Raw genomic sequence first — 27000 nt, 5'->3', positions numbered from 1 at the left:
TCACTGTGAACTTCAGGTCTACCCTCTGGGTGTTTACTCTCCTTTATTCTCTCTGACCACAATGCTTGAAGAGGGCAGTGGCGAATATGCCTTACTTAGGAGCTGACGGAGATTGTAGCTCACTATCTACATGTAGATAACTGGGGAATCCGATGTTGGTTTTAAGTCTCAAATAGTACATTCATGTTTAATCCAGACTGGTGGTTATTTAGACAGTGTAATTTCCCCCAAATTATAGCTTTTTATCTGTTTAATTTTAGTCAGCTTCATGTGTCAAGGGAGGTTATAGTTATCTTACAGACATACTTCTTAGATTTCTTCATTTCTCCTCTCTTCACTTAATTGTGAAGATGTGTATTTTCCCTGACACATTTTGTTTACTCGAAAAAGTTCATCCTGTGCCATTCTTTTTTTTTTTTTTGAGATGGAGTCTCACTGTGTTGCCCAGGCTGGAGCGCAGTGGCGTGATCTCTGCTCACTGCAGGCTCTGCCTCCGGGGTTCACACCATTCTCCTGCCTCAGCCTCCCGAGTAGCTGGGACTACAGGCACCCGCCACCTTGCCAGGCTAATTTTTTGTATTTTTAGTAGAGATGGGGTTTCACTGTGTTAGCCAGGATGGTCTCGATCTCCTGACCTCGTGATCTGCCCGCCTCGGCCTTATCCTGTGCCATTCTTAATCTGAAATGGCTTATTCCAGCGATGGGATGGTAAATGTTTACAAACCACCTCTCTGAAAACAAACAAACCAACCCTGATTCCTAGCATTTTATGATTTCTAGGGCATAAATGCTCCCACCATAGCCCGTTTCAAGCTATGAATGTAATTGATATAATTACTGATTATATAGTATACCCACCATAGAGATAATATAGACATGAATAACTTCAACAGCATAGATAATAGTAAGAGCTTATAAAATAATTAGAAAACAATGAGTTTTGAGTATTTATTACCTTTGTTCAAAAATATGTTATTTTTTAAAAATTAAGCAGCATGCATTAGAGGTAGTTTATCCTGTCGACATCTGCATTGAAATGTTCATTGCCCTATATTTCAGCCCTATAGATACGTGTATTTAACAATTGTCTTACAAATTTCTAAAAATTTAACCATTGGCTCTTGTTGAGCTGGTATGAACTGGTTCCAGTCATCACTGCCTTAATCCCGTCAGATGTTGTGACAGTGAGTGTGGGGGCTGTACTTTTACTTTTGTGCATTCTAGGAGACTGAGCTTTTACCGTCTATTATTGTTTCACCCATTTCTCAGTTTTGGGGTTAAAAAAACCATTGCCTCAACATGTCCTGAAATGCTCGACTGAGAGCAGAAGACCCTTCCAGTTTATGAATAATGAGTTTTGAACTAATCAATAAACTATATAGTAAGTTTTTGTCTGGGCATAAGTAGTCAAAGTAATGTAGGTTGTTGGACAAAATAAATAAGTTTCACAGATCAAATAGTTTCAAAATGAGAATCATGGACACAGAAGGGAAATCACATTCCGAGTGTTGTGGGTGGGGGGAGGGAGAGACATTAGAATACCTCAAATCTAATGTTAATGGGTGCAGCAAAACAACATGGACATGGATACATATGTAACAACCATGTTGACCATCCTAAAACCTAAAGTATAAAAAAAAAAAAAAAAAAAAAACAAAACAAACAAACAAACACAAAAAAAACAAAGTAGTGTTCAAAACCAGAATGTGGGATCAATAGGAATCTGGGAACATCTGCTTTGAGAAAAACAGAAACCAGGGTCTTCAGCACTATTGGTACACTGTGTCTCTCATCTCTGCTGTTTTCTGCATGTAGCTTTTCTTTCTCATCATCTTCCTCCACCTCATAGATTTTAAGATTTTCATCTTGGAGTTACCACCACAAAGAAGGAATAATCCTTTACTTCCAGTTGAAATCTCAAGAAAAGACTTGAGATTATTGGTCTAACTTGGGATTGGTGTCCACCTATTGACCAGTGAACTTTGATTGAGGGAATGGAAGTGGTGAGGCAGGTAATTATGACTTGCCCCCAAGATGGCTAGGCATCCACCCTTTAGCTATGGAAGCTCACACTATGCCATCTAGATGGTGGAGTAAAGGTGTATAGTTATCCTGACAAGGCAAAGCTGTACCTTATAGAGTGCACTGCACATGTTTTTATGTTACCCTTGTGATAATGAAGAAATTGTGCAGCGGTACCTGAGAGTTTGCTTTCAGCAATTGTCTATTAATTTCATTATCCATCCATCCTAATGAATTGACTCCCTGGACTCTTTGAGGTAAACAAAAAGATGAAGAAAGAATTCAAAATGAAAAGATAAAAAAGGCTTCAAAATACAAGGGTCTTTTAAACTGAACATTGGAAAGTTTTAAAATAATCTACTCATTGAGACAGGTTGGCTCTGTTAGGCTGCAAATCAATTTTAATATTATAGTTTGTTCATATTTCTGCTTCATGTGAAGTTAGACAAGTGCACATGTTTCAACTCTTGAGTAAAATTTAAACAAACTCTACCAATATTGCAGTTAAACCATCTGAATGTGTGGGCTAGAAGTCAGGAGAAAGTGGAAGAGGATACAAATGCAAATACAGAATTCCTACCATAGAAATGAGGGCAAATGGATTGGTAAAGATGTTTTCCTGACTCTAGACTAGTGGTTAGGTATGAACTATATGATACCAACCAGCTTTATCGGAAACTGAAAAGTTCAGTCCACTGCAAAGAGTGTTTTTATAGCCATAAGATTCAACATTTGTACCCAATCTCTTTCTTTTGTTGGGCAGTGCTTTGGTGAGGAAAAGCCTGCTTGATAGTAGTGCACAGGGCAGGACTGGCATGGGGATATAGTGCCTCTCATCCTGTAAAGGCACAGATTGGAAGTTGTCTACGGAAGAGGTGCCAGGATCTAAGTCAGTATAATACATTCAAAATCAGGCTGCCTCTCCAGCAGTTAAGAAAGAGGGTTGACAAAGTAGGGTCAAAGCAGAGAAGGCCAATGCATCAGGTAAGTAGGCAAAAAGCAGTCAAACAGACACAACCTGCAGGAATGCCACAGATGAGTGTGCTGACACCATTAGTAGTGGCGAGGTAGAGTAGTCTAGGGCCATATTGCTTGGGAAGCCCTGGTTTATCACAGGAACTGTACAGGATGGGCAGAATCAGTCATAGTTGAAGCTAAATATATACTTATTTGGCAACAAAGAATTGGTTACATTTTCAGTTTATTTACATATGTGGTGTTAGGACTGGGATGATGCTGAGATGAGCAGCAAAAGGTAAAGGCATGAAGGTGGTAGGTGGCCTAATGTGTTGGAATGAATGAAAGAATGGGGAAAGATCTGCATATAAAATGTTCATAAGCAGGCCAGGTGCGGTGGCTCATGCCTGTAATCCCAGCACTTTGGGAGGCTGAAGCAGTCGGATCACCTGAGATCAGGAGTTGGAGACCAGTCTGGCCATTATGATGAAACCCTGTCTCTACTAAAAATATAAAAATTAGCTGCGTGTGGTGGTGTGCACCTGTAATCTCAGCTACTAGGGAGGCTGAGGTTGCAGTGAGCCGGGATCGCGCCATTGCACTCCAGCCTGGGCGACAGAGCAAGACTTTGTCTCAAAAAAAAAAAAAAAAAAAAAAAAAAAGATGTTGATGAGCAAAAGTCACCTATACTTATTTACTGGTCTAAAGGTTGCTGCTGTTCTGCCATCATTCCTTCCTGCTCTCAACTCCCCATCCTCAGGCTTTCCATGGCTATTTGATTATGGAGGTGGGGGAGGAGAAAGAGCTATGATTACAAGGATAGGATTTAATTTTGGAGTAGAAACTATTCTGTATTGTTTACCTATTTCCCAGGGGTGTTCTGAGCATTTTTACTGATGAGATAGTTGAAAGTGTTATACAAAAAATCCAAATGTGCATTGTTTAAAATATTGCCTTCTTAGCCTTTCATTGCCTTTGGTAAAGCACAGATGTTTTACCATGCTTGTTTTTGTATTAAAATACAGATAAGATTCTACTTTCAATGACAATAAGTGACTCTCATTACAATTATTTCTTTATTCTGTACACATGTGCATTTTATACCTATTAAGGTGAATATCATGGAGCCTCTTAAGAAACATTCCTAACTTATGTGCTGTGCATTATTTTTTAGAGTACATATTTGTTGAAAGTGCTGGTGAATTCACTTGCTCTGAATTTCTTCCAAACATATTAAATCACCTTGTAGTATGATTAATCAGAGTTGATTTTTTTAAGAACTCATATCATATTTTGATTTAACTTACCATTTTTTTTTCTTCTTGGTTCTCTCTGCCCAATTCTTTTAATGAGAAACCAGATTCCTAGAGAAAACATTCCTTGGCACAGATTCCAATTCTCTGAAACTGGTGGATTGCAATGCCGCTGTGTTGAATCTCCCAGTGGGATGGTGTATCTGCAGTCAGGTTGTTTTCAAAAGGTTGACATTGGGGTTCTGGCTATGATACTACGGTTCCATTCAGTCTTTTATTATTTCTGCTCTGTAACCTGACTTTGGTCCAGGAAGAGGAAATCCTTAGGCTTAATTGAAGACAATCAGCCTAAGGTCAGGAGGGTAATGCTAAACAGACTGGAGGTAAAGGTAGCATGGAAATAAGGAAGAAGGTAAGACCAGAGTGGATTCAAAGATTAGACTCAAAGATGTTAGCCAAATGCACCTGGAACGCAAAATATGAACCCTAAAATATACAGAGCCCTGGGGAGATATAAAAATAAATCAAGCTTATTTGGTTTATTGCCTTTCCATTTCCCTGGTGGCTTGTCCAGCTGTTACCCCAGTTTGGGCAGGCAGCTCATATGCCTGATTTTTAGGTGTTTATCATGGGGTGCCCTGCTAGAACAGCTGCTGGTACAAGGACCCTCAATTCCTTCATTATGCATCAGCTCCCAAACTTCACAGTTCCTGATATTAAACTGCTTTGATTGGAGATTATACTGTTTCATTTAAATTTTAAACGGCGTGTTGCAATATGCTTTTAGGTAATTTGTAATGTGCCTCTGGGCATAACACTATTTTAATGTTGGTGTCTAAATTACACAGGAGAGTGGGAATGCTTCAGATGAAAAGGAGTAACTAGCTTCATGTAGGATCTTCTTTCAGACAGCTGTGTCGCCCCTTGCACTGCTGTACATAACGATAAAATACTATAGCAAAGTTACTGAATGTTCAATGTGGATTCTCCTTTGCAAAGGCCATTGAGAGTTGGCTGTAAGTTTTCCCTGAAAGGTGGTTGTTAATACCGTATTACGTATGAGGAAACCAAAGGCATTTACATAAGACTTATAAATTCGGAAGTACCAACACAGTGGTCAAAAGCCAGGCTGTAGGACAGACTGCCTGTGTTAGAAAACTGGCTCCATCACTATCTGTGTTACTCTAAGCAAGTTACTTATCTGTTTTGTGTCTCAGTGTTCATATATGAAAATATGAATAATAGTTTCTACTTCATATAGTAATGGAGAATGATGTTAATATTTTTAAAGCATTTAGAACAATGCCTGATACATAAGGATGATCAGAGTGTTCCAATAGATCCATGGTCTCTTATCTGAAACCCTAAGGGACAGATATGTTTTTGAATTCAGAATTTTTCAGATTTTAGAAAAGCAATATGAAGCAAATACTATTTTACATAACAGCTACAGCAGCGTCAGGGGCACCCCATAATCAAACACTTTGGCAGTTTGCAGCCCAATAGATGAATGATCGTGGTAAGTGAAAAAAAAAAAGAAAATATAAATAGGCTTACATAAGTGCAGGCCAGATTTAGTCACTAAGTAATTACAAAAACCTTTCAATTTCCAGAGGCTTTTCGTATTTTGAAATTGTGAATAAGGGATTGTGGATCTGAATTAATATTGAGTGGTAGATAAATTATTGGAATCCAGAAATTTCTAAGCTCCAGGTTAGAATTTGGAGCCAAAATTCTTCCGTTTATAGTTTTGCCAACTGAAAGCAGAGAATTTAAGTGGTTTCCTCACAGTCACACAGGTGCTCACGCCAAATAAGGGACCAGATCCTTGGCTTTCTGCTGTGGAGCACAATGTTCTGCACTAAACACAAATGTTTTTTTAAAAAAGTACACCCCTAAATGTTAATTCCATGGAATAATGCTGGATGAAATTTTTTTAAAAAAAGAAAAAAGAATTCTGATATTCTTTTTTTGAAATCTGTTTCCCCTCCCCCACCACCCTGAGGCTTTACTCTACTGATGAGCTTTGTCAATCTATGAAAGGGAGATACGTTGCACACCTTCCTTAAATGTACTTTACTGTACATTTCTTATTTTGAGAACCTCTCACAGAGCACAATGGGACATTCTGTTTCACTTTATTCAAAACAACAAGAGTTTTAATGATCATTGCACTGTGTGGATACAGGCAGGATAGTGATTCCCATCATTATAAGCAACACAAGATACCGTTCTCTCTCTTAGACTGCATTTCTTTCCAAGGAGAGCTGCAGGCTCATCAAGCTTTATGAACTCCATGCTTCTAGATGAGGTTAGCTTGATTGAGAAGGCACTGCAATCCACAGTTAAGGCATCCAGGAATCTCAATGTAGCAATTTTCAAAAATGTAAAGTCCTGACTATTTATGGACGACATTTCTACAAACGATATTTTTTTTTCAAAGAATGTGGTTCATGGGTAAACAAAAAAGAAGTGAACCCATTCAAAACTGACTTCATCCAGTCTCCCATCCAATGACTCTAGTAAAGATACACAGTTTCCTTATGTGGCAGGATTTCAGTTTCATCACTCTCACCACAAGGTGGTGAGGGGGTTGATGCTTACAACATCTGTGGGTAAATCCATGGGTTTGAAATGAAATGAACCTCCTGGTATGTATGCCCTCAAGTCTTCCAAAGAAAACATGGTTTCTTTTAATCTTAAGATATTCCAGAAATGTTACTCAAGCCCTTAGAGATGAGTTGTACTTCCTGAAATAATACCAGTTCTTTTTGACATGCAATGAGGGTGTACACTACATGCTTAAAGCATTTTGTTCTACTAAGGTTCTGTTGGGAAAACTTTGGGTTAGGAATTGGCTGTTATGTTTCAACTTTAATAATGCCCTGTATTTCTCTGAAATCTCTGGTTCCCTAAATATTTACTGTTTATGTTTCTTTTATAAGCAACTGGCTTTTCTTCTAAGTTTGTGATATCTGTTATTAAATAAAATATTGACTACTTTGGAAAGAAGGATTGGATGGATAGACTTCACCTATGTTACCAGAAGCATAGTAAATTGTATTAAAATGGACTCCTGAAAGAAGTAGTGCTTACTTGGCTATACATTAGAATCATTCAGAAATCTTTCGAAGTATCTGATGCTGAGTAATTATATCAGCATCACTAGGGACAGGATCCTGGCATCAGCACTTTTTAAAGTGTCTGGGTGATTATGTGTGGCCACGGTTGAAAAATACTACCTTGGTCCAAATGGTTCATTTGTCCCATCTGATTCTAATACCTTTCATTAACTCTATCTCAGGGGTTCTAATCTAGTAGGCCGTGAGCTGAATCCTCTTTTGTTTGACCAGAACAAAACAAGGTTAAATACGATTGAATTAGAAAGACCCTAGGCAAGCTCTGCACTGCACAGTGGCAGTCTCAACAATCTCTTGTGTTATATCCAGCCACTTCTCGCACTGAGGATACCTGTCTGGCTCCTACAGGTGTTTGATTTTGTGAGTCCTGAAATATCTGAAGGAGTTCTTTAGTTCAAAACGATATAAAAACAATAACAAGATTAACTGAAAATGACTAAACATGCTTTAAAGATGAAAATATTTATTGTTTATGGAACCATAGATTATCATTCTCCCCATGGCAGAGTTCCGTTCAGAGCAAAGAGGTGTTCCTGCGGTGTTGGGTAAACTGACACCCAAGATTTGGAGACAAGTCTTGGGTGTCAGTTTACTTGTCACCTCCACTGACATGTGGTCATTGGCAGCAGAATCAGACTGAAACTGAGGTCTTCCCTGAGAGGAGTCAATAAGCCCTAACACGGCATCCCAGGGAGACACTAAGAGGAAAATAGTAGGATGAGTAATAAGGTTAGTAGTTGAGAGGGTTGAAAGCCAGATTGAGTTCAGATTCAGGAAGTTTCCAAGAGAAGCACTTTGAATCAGGGTGATGAGGGTGGAGTCTTCTGTCTCCCTCTACCTGGAGATGCCCTGTGATAGTGGCAGGTGTTACAGACTAACCTGGCCTCTCGTCAGGGCTGCCCTTCCAACCCATTTCAGGTATTGCATGTCAGTACACACCACACCAGAGTCAGTAAGCTCAAGCATTTCAAAGGTAGATTACTTATGCAGGCATAGGTAAGGTGAGGGGAGTCCCTGGGCAAGGGGATCTGCCAGCATGAGGCACTTTGCTGTCTGGGATGAGAGAGAGGATCTGGACAGGAGCCCTCTGGTGGGATATTTGAATAATGCCTGGGGCAGACTAACTTCCAGTGGCCTGTCCCTGTGTGGGTGTAGACGAAAGGGGCAGGCAGGTTGCTTTGTGTGTGTCTTAGGGGGATCGTGTAAGTGAGTCAGGTAAGATATACACAGAAGAAATAATTAGAGACCTTTCAGTCTATTAATGCAACCCATTTACTTGAACAGCCATGGCATTATACATACACACTGTGATCCCTGGGCAGAGAGACACAATAAACACACAAATAAATATACATTATATCAAGTGGTAAAGATGGGATTCAAATAGCATGTTATTCACATAGAGCAGTCAAGGAAGGGCTCTTTGATAAGGTGACCTTTGAGAGGAGCCCAAATGAGGTGAGAATGAGCTTAAAACTATCTGGGAGATGAGGCAGAGTGTGCCAGGCAGGAAATATTAAGTACAAAGGCTAAGGGTAGTGAGCTGGCTGAAGGGAGGGTGAGGAGGCCAGGGAGATTGGAGTGGAAGAAGCCAGGGCAGGCCAGGGAAGACTGAGGTCAGAGAGGGCATTCCTATGGGTCTATAATGCTATAGTAGGGAGTTCAGATAGTTTTTCCTTTTGTTTTTATTTAGCGTGAGAAGGAAGCCATGGGAAGGTTTTGAACAGTGGAGAGGAACAATCTGATTTACCACTTACAAAGGAGTAACAATCTGTGGTATATATACACTTATTGCAAAAGGAGTTGTGGAAGGGAGGAACGAATTTGGATCAGAACCATGAGACAAAGCTGTAAGAAGAAGGGAGATCAATTCATTCTGCTTCTCTTCCTGCATAGACCCTATAAAGAAATGCCAATGTTGGAAAATTGTCATGTGTTAATTTACCAAAGATGGGGTTTGTTGCCTGAAAAGTAAAGAAGAAAAATTAAGCACTCCACATAAAAACATTTACTGGGGAAGAGGAAAGATGCACAAACTTGAAGCGCTTCCAGAATGGACACAGTCATTTCGATAGAATGATTGTCCTTGGCAGTTGCAATCAACTGTGTAAATCTGGTTTGGATCAGTCTGAAGTGCATCTGTTGTAAAATCTTGAATTTACTTTCAATAGGCTGTATGTGTGTCTTATTGTAACCCTTGAATGAAAGACAGCTATGGTAAAGATAGCTATGTAAGGGCCTGTGGAAGTCCTTACAGTCATCCCACAGTATCCACAGGGGATTGATTCCAGGATGCCCCCAATACCTAATTTTATGGGTACATAAGTCCCTTATACAAAATGGCATAGTATTTGCATAGTATTTGGATAAAACCTATGTGCATCCTCCCATATACTTTAAATCATCTGGAGATTACTTATAATATCTAATACAATACTGTGTAAATAGTCATTATACTGTATTTTTAAGAATTAGTATTACTTTTTATCGTTCTATTGTTTTTTTCCTCAAACATTTTCAATCCACAGTTGGTTGAAACTGCCATTGCAGAAGGTTGGATATGGAGGGCCAACTGTATTTATTTTCGGCTGAAGCCCTTTGCTGGGAGCATTGGTCATACATCTAGTTTGGGTCCCCTTCCTTTTCATTTCCTTAGTCTATATCTATAACTCCATTTCTTAGGTTGCTCCATTCGTGTCCATAATAAGATTTATGCAAGACTTTTGTTTTGGAGCTGATGATACATTAATTACAGAGTTTTCTTTCTCTTCATCTGTAGTCACTTAAAAGTTCAATCTTTCCAAATTTCTACCTTATCTAAGTTCTGCAACATACTTGTACTCTCCTAATTATTTGCATCTGAATTGCTACTGCACAAACCCATGCACAGTGAATGCCTTGGGTGTACAACTCTCAGGGCTGCAGAGGTCTCAGTGAAATGCCCTGTGCCCATGAATGCCTTCTACAGTTTTTGCTACTTCTATGGGATAATTTTGTTTTAAAAGACACTTTTCAACTTTTATTTTAGATTCAAGGGTATATGGGCAGATTTGTTACCTGTTATATTGTGTGATGCTGAGGTTTGGGGTATGAATGATCCAGTCACTGAGGTACTGAGCATAGTACCAAATAGTTAGTTTTTCAACCCTTGCCTCTCTCCATCCTTCCTCTAGTAGTCCCTAGTATCTATTGTTTTTATGTCCATGAGTATCAAATGCTTAGCTCCCATGTTTTCACTTATAAGTGAGAATATTTGGTATTTGGTTTTCTGTTTGCCTAGGATAACAGTCTCCAGCTGCATCCATGTTCCTGCAGAGGACATGATTTCATTCCTTTTTATAGCTGCATAGAATTCCATGGTGTATGTGTACTGCATTTTCTTTATCCAGTCTGTCATTGATGGGCATTTAGGTTGATTCCATGTCTTTGCTATTGTGAATAGTGCAGAAATAAACATATGCATGCATGTGTCTTTTTGATAGAATGATTTATTTTCTCTTGGATATATACTTAGTAATGGGATTGCTGGGTCGAATGGTAGTTCTAAGGTTTTTGAGAAATCTCCAAACTGCTTTCCACAGTGGCTGAACTAATTTACATTCCCATCATCAGTGGTTAAGCATTCCCTTTTCTCTTCAATTTCACCAGCATCTGTTGTTTTTTGTCTTTATAGTAATAGCCATCCTGACTGGTGTGAGATGGTATCTCATTGTGGTTTTGATTTGCATTTCTCTAGTGATTAATGATGTTGACCATGTTTTCATGTTTGTTGGCTGCTTGCATGTCTTTGTTTGAGAGATGTCTGATCATGTCTTTTGCCCATTTTTTTAAAATGGGGTTGTTTTTTGCTTGTTAATTTGTTTAAGTTCCTTATGAATTCTGGATATTAGAACTTTGTCAAATGCATAGTTTGTGAACATTTTCTCCCACTCTGTAGGTTGTCTGTTTATTCTGTTGATAATTTCTTTTCCTGTGCCAAAGCTCCATAGTTTAATTAGGCCCCTTTGGCAATTTTTTTGTCTCAATTGATTTTGAGGACTTAGTCACACATTCTTTTCCAAGGCTGATGTCCAGAATGTTGTTTCCTAGGATTTCTTCCAGGATTCTTGTAGTTTGATCTTATATTTAAATATTTAATCCATCTTGAGTTTATTTTTGTTTATGGTGAAAAGAAGGGGTCCAGTTTCATTCTTCTGCATGTGGCTGTCAAGTTATCCCAGCAGAATTTATTGAATAGGAAGTCCTTTCCCTATTGCTTATTTTGTTGAAGATCAGATGGCTGTAGGTGTGTGGCTTTATTTCTAGTTTCTTTATTCTATTCTGTTACATTGATCTATGTGTCTGATTTTGTACCATGTTGTTTTGATTATTGTAGCCTTGTAATGTAGTTTGAAGTTGGGTAATGTGATACTGCTAGCTTTGCTTTTTGCTTAGACTTGCTTTGGCTATTTGGGCTCTTTTTTGGTTCCATATGAATTTCAGGATAGTTTTTTTCTAGTTCTGCAAAAAATGACATTGGTAGATGTATAGTAATACCATTGAATCTGTAAATCACTTTGGGTAGCATGGCCATGTTAACAATATTGATCCTTCCAATCCAAAAATGTCATGGAATTTTTTCCGTTTATTTGTGTCATCTATGATTTCTTTCTGCAATGTTTTGTAGTTCTACTTGTAGAGATCTTTCACCTCCTTGCTTTCGTATACTTCTGGGTATTTTTTTTTGGTGTGTGTTGCTATTGTAAATGGGATTGTATTCTTGATTTAGCTCTCAGCTTGAACATTATTGGTGTATAGAAATGCTGCTAATTTTTAGACACTAATTTTGTATCCTGGAACTTTACTGAAGTCATTTATCAGTTCCAGGAGCCTTTTGATTGAGTCTTAAGGGTTTTCTACGTATAGAATTATATAATCAGTGAAGAGACATTGTTTTACTTCTTCTTTTCCTATTTGGATATTTTTTTATTTCTCTTTATTGCCTGATTTCTCTGGCTAGGAGTTCCAAAAATCACTTTTTATAATGTAGAAATAATTTATTTTTGTAGATGTCTCAAATACTTCTTGGTTCAAAATGCTTTCATCTTTATTTCTAAAAAATCTCTCCCAATTAAATATCCCTTCTGCCTATCTTCCAAGTTGGCAGTAAAGCTCCCTCTTTGTGGCTTTACAACTTTATCTTTCAATACTTCCACGGTATGAATCATGTTCATCTGTGAGGTGTGATGAGCTCCTCATTGCTGTGGATTTTAGCTAAAACTAAAATCCACAGCAATGCCACTCTTGCTGCAAACGTTGATATCAGCCGTGACTATCCCATAACATCATATTTCTGATTTCATTCTTTTCCTTTCTTCTACCAATTTAATCGGCAATCACTTCAAGAGAAGTCTGTTTAAAGGATATTCACATTCTGGTAAGGTTCTTTTTGAACTTTTATATGAAATGTAATATGTTGTATATCTAACACATTGTCTTGCATGGAATATACATTCCAGAAACATCTTTCGATTCTCATAAATTCCTCCCATGCTACTCCTTTTCTTCTCCTACAGCCTTAAGTCAGAGCTGCTTTTCATATCAGGTCTGATGTATTAAACCCTTGATTGGTTTTCTGCCTTGCCTTCTCTGGGTCTTACCTCTCCATCAGGACATAAGCTCTTAGAAAGCAGATACTTTCTCTTATTTCAATTTTTTCAATGTCACACACAATGCCCAGCATATAGTAGGTTCTTACTGAGTTTTTATTTTATTTTATTTTTTATTTAAGAAATAGTGCTTGCTCTGATTTAGAAGTACTCTAAATCAGAATTTTCCAAAGTAAGGAAAATTCTGTGAGGTTCTTTCTCCAATATTCTCTGCTTAAAACAAACAAGTTTCATGAGCAAATAATTAGAGGAACTATTACAAACTGCACTTCTATCTTGGATATTTGTAGTAGGCTTTAGATATCAAAAGCTATAGAACAAAACCTGCTTAATTTTGTTAACTCTTATTTCCCAAACATATTTGACTATAGATTTTATTTTTAAAAACAGCATATATTGCTCTCTTTTTGAATTATTAATAGCATTTTCTGTGCCACAGTTTAGGAAATGTTATTCTAAATTTTCTATTTACAAAACAGTTAGGCAATGAATATTGTCACTTATTGAGTCAATTCACTTATTAATTAAACTAAGTAATTCAGGGTTCTCTTTAGCTCTCGCCCTCCAGTTTCTAGCTAATAAAGTATGCATACAAAGGACTTGCAGCAATAGTGGTCAAAGTGTTATTTTAATTAATGGCTAGGCAGTGCCAAAATACTTCAAATTTATGACTGCGTTAAGCTCTGTTGAAGAATGTGGATGATAGTATAGGATATCCTATTCTTTTTCCTTACTGAATTGCAGAAAACCAGGCCCATGAGTGTCACAGATATAGACACCATAGTCCTGTGATTTTACTACCTGGATTCTAGAAGTATTATCACCTCTGGACTTCCTAAAGATCTAAGGAGTCATGCAGAACCAAAGACAGGGGTTGGGAGTTGCTTTGCACTTGAGTTAGAGAAACTTTGCTCACCAGTGTCAAGGTGGTTAGACTCTCAGAAATCACATTGATTGCTCCTGTTACACTGAAGAGATGGAAAAATAGAGAAACCAAAAAGTTTATCTGAGTATACTTTCATTTGTAAAAAATAGGAGCATAAGAAAATAAAGGTTTCCTTCTTTCAGTACTTTCCAACAATTTGTATTTTTAGCCATTTGGGCTGAGTAGCTGTCCACTTGGGGAAAGGGTCTGCACTGAATCATTGCAATTGCAGTCTTATTTTTATTAGGGTTGTTTACCTCATATATACCTTTGGTCTTCTATGGCCATTGGAAAGTTTAGCTTTTGCCCCCAAGAAGGTACTAAAATGCATTATACAGAATATTAATTAGATTTGGCCTCTTTACATAATCCCCTATTTCTTGGAGGCTTTGTTCATTTATTCCTGTTTTTTTAAAAAATTTTTGTCAGATTGAGTTATTTTGGAGAGTCAGTCTTTAAACTCTGAGACCCTTTCCTTAGCTTGGTTGATTCTGCAGTTGACACTTGTGATTGTATTTTGAAATTCTTGAAGTAAGTTTTTCAGCTCTGTTTGATCAGTTTGGTTCTTTCTTAAAATGGCCTCTTTGCCTTTCATCTCCTGTATCATTTTATTGTATTTCTTAGAATCCTTAGACTGGGTTTCAACTGTCTCCTGAATCTCAGTTATCTTCCTTCCTTTCACATTCTGAATTCTATTTCTTTTATTTCAATAATTTCAGGCTGATTAAGAACCGTTGCTGGGGACCTAGTGTGGTTGTTTGCAGGTAAGATGGTACTTTGGAGTTACCATAACCTCTGAATATTGAACCATGAAGAAATTGAATCCCTGAACAGACCAATAACAAGCCCCAAAATTGAATCAGTAATAAAAAGCCTACCAAAAAGAAAAAGCCCGGGACCTGATGAATTCAGCTAAATTCTGCCAGACGTATAGAGAAGAGCTGATACCATTCCTACTGAAACTATTCCAAAAAAAAAAAAAAAAAAAAAAATGGGGAGGAAAGACTCCCTCCTAACTCATTCTATGAGACTGGTATCATCGTGATACCAAAAACTTGGCAGAAACACAACAAAAAATATATCTTCAAGCCAATATCCTCAATGAACATAGACACAAAAATTCTCAACAAAATACTAGCAAACTGAATCCAGCAGCATTTTCAAAATGCTAATCCACCATGATAAAGTAGGCTTTATCTCCAGGATGCAAGATTGGTTCGACATATGCAAATCAACAAATGTGATTCATCACATAAACAGTACTAAAAACAAAAACCACATGATCATCTTAATAGATGCAGAAAAGGCTTTCGATAAAATTCAACATTCCTTCGTATTAAAAACGCTGAACAAACTAGGCAATGAAGAATCATACTTTAAAATAATAAGAGCCATCTATGACAAACCCACAACCAACATTGCACTGAATGGGAAAAAGCTGGAAGTATTCCTCTTGAAAACCAGAGCAAGACAAGGATGCTGTCTCTTACTACTTCTATTCAACAACTACTGGAAGTTCTAGACAGATCATTCAAGCAAAATAAAGAAAAGCCATCAAAATAGGAAGAGGGAAGTCAAACTAGCTGTTTGCAGATTACATGATCCTATATATAAAAAACCCCCATAGTATTGGCCCAAAACCTCCTTGTTCTGATAAATAACTTCAGCAAAGTCTCATGATACAAAATCAAGGTACAAAAATCAGTAGAATTCCTATACACCAATGACATCCAAGCTTAGAGCCAAATCAAGAATACAATCTCATTCACAACTGCCACATAAAGAATAAAATACCTAAGAATACATCTAACCAGAGAGGTGAAAGAGCACTACAACAACAATTACAAAACACTGCTGAAAGAAATCATAGATGACACAAACATGGAAAAACATTTCATGCTCATGGATGGGAAGAATCAATATTGTTAAAATGGCCATACTGCCCAAAGCAATTTACTGATTCAATGCTATTGCTACCAAACTACCAATGACATTCTTCACAGAATTAGAAAAAAATACTTAAAAATTTATACAGAACCAAATAAAAGCTCACATAGCCAAGGCAAGCCTAAGCAAAAACAACAAAGCTGGAGGCATCACATTACTCAACTTCACACAATGCTACAGGGCTTCAGTAACCCAAACAGCAAGGTACTGGTACAAAAACAGATACATAGACCAATGGAACAGAATAGAAAGCTCAGATTGCACATCTACAATCATATAATCTTCAACTAAGTTGACAAAAACAAGCATTGGGTAAAGGACTCCACATTCAATAAATAGTGCTGGGATAACTGGCTAGCCATATGCAGATGATTGAAACTGGACCCCTTCCTTATACTATATACAAAAATAAACCCAAGATGAATGAAAGACTTACATGTAAAACCTAAAACTATAGAAACCCTGGAAGATAACCTAGGAAATACCATTCTGGACATAGGACTTGGCAAAGATTTTATGACAAAGATGTGAAAAGCAATTGCAACAAAAACAAAAATTGACAAATGGGAACTAATTAAACTGAAAAGTTTCTGCAGAGCAAAAGAAACTAGATATTTTCTCCCATTCTGTAGCTTTTCTGTTTACTCAACAGAGTAAATACAGAGTAAACAGACAAGCTAAAGAATGGGAGAAAATATTTGCAAACCATGCATCTGACAAAGGTTTAATATCCAGAATCTATAAGAAACGTAAAGAAACCAACAAGCAAGAAACAAACAACCCCATTCGAAAGTGGGTAAAGGACATGAACAGGCACTTTTCAAATGAAGACATACATGCAGATAACAAGTATATGCAAAAATGCTCAACATGACTAATTATTAGAGAAATGCAAATCAAAACCACCGTAACATATCATCTCACACCAGTCAGAATGGCTATTATTAAAAAGTCAAAAAATAACAGATGCTGGAGAGGTTGCAGAGAAAAGTGAATGCTTATACACTGCTGGTGGGAATGTAAAAATTAGTTCAGCCACTGTGGAAAAGAGTTTGGTGATTTCTCAGAGAACTCAAAGCAGAATTACCATTCGACCTAGCAGTCCTATTATTGGGTATGTACCTAAAGGCATATAAATTGTTCTACCATAAAGACTCATGTGTGCATAGGTTCATCGCAGCACTATTCACAATGGCAAAGACATGGAATCAACCTAAATGCCCATCAATGGTAGGGTGCATAAAGAAAATGTGGTACGTATGCACCATGGAATGCTACACAGTCATAAAAACGAATGAGATCATATTATTTGTGGCAACATGGATGGAGCTGGAGGCATTATCCTAAGCAAACTAACACAAGAACAGGAAACCAAATACCACATATTCTCACTTATAAGTGGGAGCTAAATGATAACTCATAGACACAAAGGAGAACAACAGTCACTGGGGCCTACTTGGGCACGGAGAGAGGGAGTAGGGTGAGGATCAAAAAACTACCTATTTGGTACTATGCTTATTACATAGGTGGCAAAATAATCTGAACACTAAACCCCTGTGACTTTCAACTTGGACCTATACAATGAACCTGCATATATACCCCTAAATCTAAAATAAAAGAACAAAAAGAATGTTAGTTAAACTAACTTTAGGCTCACCCTGTACCTCATAGAAAAAAAATTCCCTATTTACTCTTCCATTTAACATATACCTAGTCATGTTTTCTGGTGTAGCTTCCTGTAAAATACTGTACAAGTATATCATGCATGTGCAAAAGATGGCATAAAAATCCCCCCATATAATTCACTCTTAACAATATAAAAGTGTCATGGTGAACAAGATAAATGATGTTCTAATTATTGTCTTCCCAGAAAGAAATAGAAATGAAATATACTGAAAACATCCAGAAAAGTTAAGATCAAATATTTTTCCTCTTTAATTACATATTCTACTCAGTCTACACTCAGAGGCAATAATGATTCTCAAAACTGGTAGGATTTCAGAATATTTTCTGAGGTATATTTACTAGTAATCAGGCTCGCTTGCCCTCAATGATTCTAATATCTTGCCTTCATTCTTTCTGTCTCTTTGATTAGAAGGATAGGAATTTCTTCAGATTATTGTACCCTTCAGCCAAGTAGGAGATAGAAGGTCTGCTACCATGAAGACAGTTTACGTTCAGACAGAATGTGGAGGGTTCATCTTGACTAAACCAAAAGGACCTGCATTGTATCCTTTTCAATTACTTCTGCTCAATAAACTGCTCAATAAGCTCCTTCATTCAATAAACATACATTGAGTTTCTATCGTGAATTAACTATGTGATAAAGAGCAGGGATTTGCTGTCTGCCCCTGTGGTGCTTACAGCAACAGTGGATTTTGCAGAATACACAAACAATGATTATTTGCAGCTGTGGGTGATACACTTTCAGAGAGGCATAGAGAAATTGGGTGTGTCAAAAGAGGAACAAACATAATGATTATGGATAACAGTGGGAAGAACCAGGTATATTGCATCGGAAAGTTAAGTCGGCATCTGCCCTTCAATGTCACTATGTGAAGAAAACATAAGCCCATTATGAGTGGTCCTAGGGGACAAAACTAATCACAGTGGGGAGAAGTAACAAGGAGGCAGTTTAACAAAGGGAGAAGCTAAGTTGCGCAGGCACAGAGTGGACTGTCCTACTGATTGTGGAACTTCCAGTCTTCAGAAGTACTCAAACAGTTGCTGCTTAAATTTTTCACAATGCTATAGAAAAGATGCTGAATAAATAAGGAGATTGAGCTAAATAACATCAAGGTTCTTCAAGCTCTTAAGATTTAACATCTATAGATGTTAAAGGCCTGAAGAGCACATCTTAACACCTGTTATGATCTGTGTCAGTTCAGATCCTCTGGGAAAAAGACACCAACAGAGAGTTAGAAACACCTGTGAAGGATAAAGGGGAGAAGAAGCTGGAGTTGTTGGAGAGAGCCTCTGACTGTGAGGAAGGTCTGACTCCTGTGAGGGGAGAGAAGAAAGGAAGGGAGATTGAGTAGAAAGATTCTCATGCTACAAGGTGCCTTTGAGAAAGTCTCAGCCAGGCTGATGGCAAGCTCCAGAGAAAAGATCACCTGCTAGAGGAGTCCCACACTGGGTGGGAATGGCTTGGCTATGGTATCCCTGCTGTACTTGGTCACTGGTTGAGAGCAGCTCAATGACAGCATGTCCTCAGCATGAACACCACAGTGGATCAGAGAGCACAGTAGTTAGACACTGTCCACTCACTCCAGTCCTCGCACCAGGTTCTCTCTTGAAGGAGGAGCCGAAGAGCACACTCGTATGACTGTCACATGATCTCTAGTGCCCAGCAGAGCATCTTACATATGGCAGATATCTAGTAAAGGCTTGGTATGAATGAAGGCATTAATGTACTTGCATTTTAATGTCTTAGCCAAAGAGCTGCTCAGTAGTGAATTTTAATTATTGTATAATGAGTCTCATTATCTGGAGCTGAATTCAGTTAAGCACATTATGGACCCCAAGGAAGCCTGGCGCTCTGTATTCTACTTTGGGTCCTGAAATGGACAGGGTGAGGAGGAATAGGAGGAGTTGCTCACAGCGAAACTGTCTGACCTACCCTGAATATCACATATATTAAGTGCAAGGACCAAGAAGGAACAAGCTGTAGGAAGACATCCCAGTCCTATAAGGGGATGTAGTCATGGATAGTTTGTTTTCACCCCCAGCTATGTTTCACTCTGCCATTCCGTTTCTGGATATATCTAATTAAAAAAATTGTGTCTCTTTTTTCCCTGGATATTGACTTCTTTGGTCTTGCCTTTGGGGCTCCTCCCTTTCCTTCCAGCCTCTGTCCTCCCTGCCCCACATCCACGCTTTATTTAAAGCTTCGAGTAACTATCTTCCTGATCAAGTCTGAAACTGTCTCCAGTACAGACCTACTTGGCTGAGGTCCAACCATTTTTAATGAGAAAATAGACATATGTCCACTCTTTCTGTGATTTAATGGATGTTTTTATGAAATCCATTGCAAATCAGTTTTTAGCCAAATCGAGCTCTGGTAGACTTTGTTTTTCATGTTGACTTTATTCTCCTTTCTTCTCCATCATAAAATGTTGGTTTGATTTCAGGTCTCATGCCTGAGGAGAAGCCAACCCTTGCCCAGCTTTATAGGTGAATCTGAGTGATCTTAGGATAATCTCATCTTCCGTTTCCAAAGATTGGTTCAGGAATACAGGGCTAAGCCAGTTATCACATGACATTCCTTGGGTTACCTGAATACATTCTTTGGGATGCATTTGGGATGAACCCATAACCCCATTCAAGCCAGTGAGTCTTATGAGAAAGGTAGCTGGAGCTTTCAAGAAGTTTATTTGCTTTTAAAGGAGGAGTTAAAGGAAGAAATGATCTTCCTTTACATGGATGTTGTCAGAATGTGAGGTCTGGAACAGCTGAGGACATTTTATCAGCTTGACAATAAAGACTACACACAGAAGTTGGCAGAGCCTTTGTGTTAAGTTTGCAAAACAAGTCATCTAACTTTGGGACTTCCAGTTCTGTGAGCTAATGCTTTTTCAGGATGTTTATGCCAGTTTGAATTGGATTTTCTGTTACTTAAAAGTCAAAGACCTTTTCAGTTATGTACAGCTTAATATTATTAAATTGCAAATAGAAGGCTGCGGTCCCTTGAAGTCCTAGAAAAAAATATGTATATATCCCACTGTCTCTCTCAAGTACACACACACACATGCACACACACACATGCACACACACACATACACACACACACAAGTGTATGTATAGATGTATGTATCTCTATCATCTATCTATCATCTACTGTTTATCTATCTAGATACATTCTAAGATTGGGAAGAGCATCAAGGAGAAGCATACAAACTTGGGGCCTAAGGAAATGTAGAAATACCTGGAACTTAGAAGAAGGGACATTTGTTATCTTTAGCACCAACAAGTGATTGGGTAAATGATAATGAATGAATTTCCAGAATTCTATCACTATATGTTTAATAAGTCATAAAAAATGGCAGAAAAAGTATTTTCATTGAAAAACCATCTTTGTTCTGGTGAGGAGCTATCTTTTCTACTAGGAAGATCATCTAGTTACAGCTTTGCTTACTTCCTTCTTCTTCCAAGGAAGCCTTTCAATCATTTCAACCCCTGCCCTGGCTGTGGCTGACAAGGAAAAAATTGAAAATGGGACAATATCTTGCAGAAAATAATTAGCAAAGGTTAAGAATACCATGGTGCTGTACAGAAGCTGCTGTTGATAAGGCATATAACAGTCAGTGCTGATCATCTAGTGACAGGAATCTGGGCAGAGAGGTTATGGTGAACTCTAATATTAGGTTGGTGCAAAAGCAATTGTGCAATTACTTTGATAGTTCAGCTTTGAAAATGGCACGCCTTCTTCTGTCCCTGTTGTATTGACTCATATAGAGCTGCTCTTTTACAAACACCAGTGGGGGACCGTGTGGATACAGTCATGTATACATAAAAATTTAAAGGAGAAACTTAATATTCATTTTTTGTTGTGGAAGGGATCCCTAAGAAGCAATTTCCCTATGATAACTCCTACTTTTATATTGCTGAGGAAAATGGGCAATGGCCACTCTTTGAAAAAGGACTGTGTAAAGGAATCCTCATCTTCTTATTCTGATTGTGCTTTATAGCTTACACAAGTTTAGAGTATCATGTCACAAAGCAATGTATGTAACCAACTTTAGGGAGTGAAATCAACTAGAAGAAATTGGGGGAGAAGACAGAGCTATGAGCAGTAATAGAGCTCAGGATAAGCCTAAGTTCCATTGCTGCTCCAATATCCTCCAGTACTAGATTTTTCATCTCTATTTGGCAAAAGAATTGGGAGCTGCAGGTTATTGCTATGGATATCAATCATGATATATATATATATAATCTAATGTAACTGAAAATGTTTTGTAACATATATAAAACTAGGAAATTTTAATTATTGCTTGAACATGCAATTACTGAGTACATTTTGAAGAATGACTACATCCAGAGGGTTGCTAGGTGCCAGACATATAAAACACTACAAGACAAATTTCTACCTTCTATTGTCTAGTAATCTGGTTAAGAGTATTACATAACAGCATTTGTAAAATAATGAGTAAGCAAGGGAAGGGAAATAATAGCTTGGGGAAACAGATTAAAACAATATAATAAATATGATTTGATTGTAGTGGTTTTAAAAATTCCACAGTTAGTTTCTATGCTCTATTTGTTATACTATAAAATGTGTTTATAATAAAGGAATTTTGTTGTAGATGGTCTGCAAATATGGTTGTCATCAATCTCTTCTCTATCTGTGTGTATGTTCTGCTTCTTACCTTAAGAGGTGGGACCTAGTTTCTCCCTTTGAATCTGGGCTTGTTTTTCTCTTTACCTGACAAAGTCTTGCTCCAAGCTCAAACTCCTGGGGTCAAATGATCCTCCTGCCTCAGCCTCCAGAGTAGCTAGGACTATAGGTGTGTGTCACTATGCTTGGCTATTTTGTTTAAATTTATTTTTTGTAGGGACAGGGTCTTCCTATGTTTCCCAGGCTTGTCTGGAACTCCTGGACTCAAGCAACCCTCCCACCTTGGCCTCCTACTGTTGGGATTACAGGTGTGAGCCACTGTTCCAGGCCTGTGCTGGTTTTAGTGACTTTGTTGAGCAATCAAGTGAGAAGGAATTAATACTTGGATTTCTAAGTCCAAAGTCATAAGCATCCTTGCAGCTTCTGCCCAACTGAGGCCATTCAACTGACAGAACCATGAGAGATAGTCATATATTTTTAAGTTACTAAGTTATGGGACATTTATTACGTATTAATTGTTAGCCACAACAGAAGCTATACTGAAAACAGGATACTGCTGTAACAGAAATCTAAGTCATACGGGCATTAGCTTTGGAACCAGGTGGCTGGAAGAAGCTTGGAGAGCCTTGAGGAGCCCAGAAGTGAAGGTTTCAAGACAGCAAAGAACTTGTTATTAGAAAATTGAGAAGAAAGGACTGTGTTATGGTGTGGCAGAAAGTGTCACAACACTGTCCTCTAAAGTAACATGGAAAATAGAAACATACCTAATGAACTGGTGAATTTTGTTAAAGTGATTTTCAGGCAGACTATTCAAGGCATTGCTGGTTGCTTTCAGGCACATATGATAAGGTAAAGCTAGAAAGAAATGGACTAACAAAAGGAACTGTTTAGTTTTCAAGTAGAATTTAAGGGAAGTATAAATGAACAATGGCTTTATGAGTTTTAAAATACTACCGTTTCTATTCCCAGCCTTTTCACAGAGTAAAAGGTTCTTAAAATAAGAGATGACTTGAAAGCAAAGATTAACTTAAGGGCACAGTTGCAAGATCTTTTACTGAGACTTCAGAAAGTTTTAAGGGCATGCCTCAGAGACCCTCTTCAATTAGACACATCATAAAGGGCATTGACCCTCAACAACCTAGTTCTCAACCCAGGTCAGAGAGGGTAAAGTTTCAGAGAGATTTGTGGGTATAACTTTTGTCTGTTGAAATAAATCACAGGATTCATAGGAGACCCACGCACTTTGTAAGAGAACCATATTGTTGAAGTTCTATCAGATTGAACTTAAAAGGACAATGACAATTCAAAATGAAAAGAGCTGTCAGGGCTCCGAACTTTTCTTGGATAAGAAGAAAGCTGTAAAACCTATTCAACTGAAAACACAAGACATTTGTTTAAAAAAAAAGGAAGGATGACAGAGTAAAAGGTCAAGAATCACAAAGTCCCAGGCAGCAGGACTGCATCATCATCAAAGAAATGGTGATATATGCCTAGCTGGATTTCAGAATTACTATGAAGTGGTGACTTCTATGTGCTTTCAACTCCCCTCCCACCACTGAATTTGAATGAATGTGTTTATTGTATTTATCTTATCACCATTAGATATATATGTAGGAAATAATTTGTATCTTTAGTTCACAGAGTTTGAGAGGAGCTGTATTCAAGTTGCCGAAACCAAGAAGCTACACTCATGAGTCTCACCTATAAACTCGAATCTGATTTAGATGACATCATCCTGGACTTTGAGTTGATGAAACCTTGGAGGTCTTGGGAGTAAAGTAAGTGTGATTTGCATATGATGGATATGAATTGTAATGGCCAGAGCATGGCTGTGGTAGGTAACGTCTAGAGATGGCCACCAGTATTTTTTTTTCTCCTCTATCCGCACATACTACTTCTCCTGTACTCTTGAAACTGGGATGAAATTAGCAACTTTGTTAACCAAATAATGCCACAGAAGTGACTTTTGCGACTTGTGAGGTTAGATCTTAAGAAGTCTTGTATCTTCTTTCTGGATCACTTGGAATGCTTGCTACAGGAACCAAGCCACTGTTCTATGAGAAGTGCAAGTCACATGGAGAAACCATGTGTTGGCAAGCTAGTCTGCATCTTCAGGTGAGCTGCCAGCCAATAACCAGCCTTAATTTCCAGTTAAGTGAATGGCTGGATGTCTAACTCAGTTAAGACTTCTGATTATTGAAGCCTCAGGTTACCCCTGACTGCAACTGCACAAGTGGTCCAGATGAGATCAATCTCACAACTATGGGAGACAATAATGCTATTTTGTGTTAATCACTAAGTATTAGTTTGTTACACAAAACAGATATTAAGATTAAGATATTTATGTGTCCAGATAATAGACCCGGGAGCTTCATTATGTCTATTCTCCTTTAAAGTCCTTTTTTTTGGTAAACTCACAGCTGGAATAATTATGCCAGAGCAAGGCAACTTGGGTAGCAGCATTTGGCTTCTGATGGTTCTTTCCTCAGTGGATGCAGGACGCTGTCATCTTAGGAACTTGAAAAAGAAAGCATACTGTTTCTTGTACTTTAATTAGTCATGCTAATTATAATAAAATTTTTGCTGGAATAAAAAAACGGCTGCGTGTCTGAAGTAAGCAAAAAAAAAAAAATCCATGTATGAACAGTAGTTGTAGTGATCTGCACCAGTTAGGTGTAACCATTAAATAACTGCTAGGAAAAATACATGGCCTTGGAAAGTGTTGTTTCCTTGGCAGTAGTGGAGGGGCAGGAACAGATTTGTATAAACACATTTTTGTTACAAGCTAGAGGCAATTTTGGAGTTTGATGGATAAGAATGACATTAGATAAAGCATATTGTATTATACTGGGAATAGCTCATTAACAAGCAGTTAACTTTGTGTGTGTTTACACTCATATTTCTCACGTTCACTGCTGTATCCTCAGCAACTAAAACAGTAACTGGCACTTTAGAAAGACACAATAATTATACGATGAATTAATAAATTCCATTTGTTTTGTTTAATGAAGTCTTTTGATTTAATATTCAACTGTACTTAGATTAATGGGTCTAAAATAACTCAAATTTTCTTTGAAAATAAATACATTTCTTCTGGTGTGAATGTAGTCCTCTTAATGGTCTATATGTGAATTATTGAGTTCAATTTTAAAAATTGACTCTTGACTTCCTTCAATATGCTTCTAGTACCTGTTCTTTACCTCCTTCATCCCCGAGACTAATGATGAATTTTTGTTTGTTCAGGTAACATAAACACAGTTTCTTAATATCAATAACAGATTTCCAGTATGTATTATGTGTCAGCCACTGTACTTAGCTCAACTAAGCTCCATGATAACTTTTGATGTATGGACTATTATTATCCTACTTGTAGAGATGAGAAAAAAACTATAGAGGAGTGGGTCTTTGCTTGAGATTACAGTGATTTTAAGAGGTGGTGCCAAAATAAGAGTCCAGAAATAAGTGGCAAAACCCAAGGGGCACTTATTTCCTATTGCCTGATTTTTAAAGTTGCTAGGGCCTAACTATGAATCTTTGTATTGGATAACTATTTTGGGGGTTAGGGGAGTGATAATTATTTATGGTTCTGACTGCTCATTTTGTGTTTGGAACAAATTAATAAAAAGATACAAGAGTCACAGAGATAGAGATTTATAAATGTTAGCTCTATAATTGGTAAAACTGAATTGTGGAATGCTCCTTGGATTCACCAAGAAGATGGAGCCTTCCATTGTTACCTCCTTAATTCTAGACATAGAGTTAACCCAGTAGAAGAAGTTGAGTTGTGCAGACAAGCAGAAACAGCACCTTAAATTTAGTACAGAAACTCCAATATTGTAATCACAGAAATAAAATTCTCAGCAGATGAGCCCTAACCCATGAGTTCTTACATTCCAGTGTAAAGTCCAGAACCAAATTCATTAGTTCCATGGATAGGTAGATTTCACAATAGAAGGGAAAAGGCTGCTGAGCTGGACATGTTCATATTTGTCTGCCAGGCTCACCAATCAGGTTTTAAGTTGGCCCTCTTCCCTTGGGTAGGAGAGAGCAAGATATTATATATGTGAACAGAAGCTTTTTGTCTGTTACATTTTCAGAGGATGAAAACTCCCATTTTAGGGAACCAAGACTGAATTCCATGATTTACATGGATGTTTGGAAGGTATCTGCAACTTAATCTGTGTTCGTTTCTGAGATCTTGGGCAACTCCTTCTTGGAATATGTGGTAATGGTCTCTTTGAACAGAAAATAATCATCTGAGTTTTGGCCAAAATAGTTGATCAGATTACCTATGAAAATGACTCTCACCCAATTACAAGAATGTTATGATGTAGAAACTCTAAATATATGAGTAATTAACTATAGAACACTCCATTACCATGTGAAAACCGTTAATCTTTTAAGGTACTGAAATTTTGTGCATGTCTCATGATTTTCTGTATATGGTCAATGAGTTCTGCCTTAGCCATAAGTGGTCTGTCTGAATTCTTCTCTATTATTTGTGGATTTTCTTCCTGATGTACCAAGCCTAGTCTGTTTGTTTTTTCCTAAGAGAAAAGCAGATGATTCAACTATGTATTTCTCAGTGTTGATATTGTGGTTCTGAAGTATTTCATAATCTTGAGTAAAATCTTGTCAATTTTATGCTATGCCTTGTGGGAGCATATTTTTACTTTTAAGTCTCTTTGGCAAAGTGGAGCTTCCTTTGTGTTTCCTCGCCAAATGTATTACCCATTGTTTTCTGATTAATTCTTTCTCAGAGTGTTTACTCCTT

At 37.7% G+C, this 27000-nt stretch overlaps 1 long non-coding RNA gene across 1 annotated transcript in view; it reads left to right on the top strand.

Moving 5' to 3' along the window:
- Nucleotides 1-26553, top strand: part of LOC116812700 (uncharacterized) — a 162003-nt gene extending 135450 nt beyond the window's left edge. Inside the window, exons 3-4 of the long non-coding RNA XR_004370755.1 lie at nt 23861-24060; nt 26346-26553. This is a non-coding gene — a long non-coding RNA (uncharacterized LOC116812700). The remainder of the gene's footprint in view (nt 1-23860; nt 24061-26345) is intronic.
- Nucleotides 26554-27000: the final 447 nt, after the last annotated feature.

The sequence above is a fragment of the Hylobates moloch genome, unplaced genomic scaffold, assembly GCF_009828535.3.
Source record: "Hylobates moloch isolate HMO894 unplaced genomic scaffold, HMol_V3 SCAFFOLD_9, whole genome shotgun sequence".
Taxonomy (NCBI): Eukaryota; Metazoa; Chordata; class Mammalia; order Primates; family Hylobatidae; genus Hylobates; species Hylobates moloch.
Note: the sequence above shows the minus strand (reverse complement) of the source record. Positions and strands in the feature narration are given on the sequence as shown.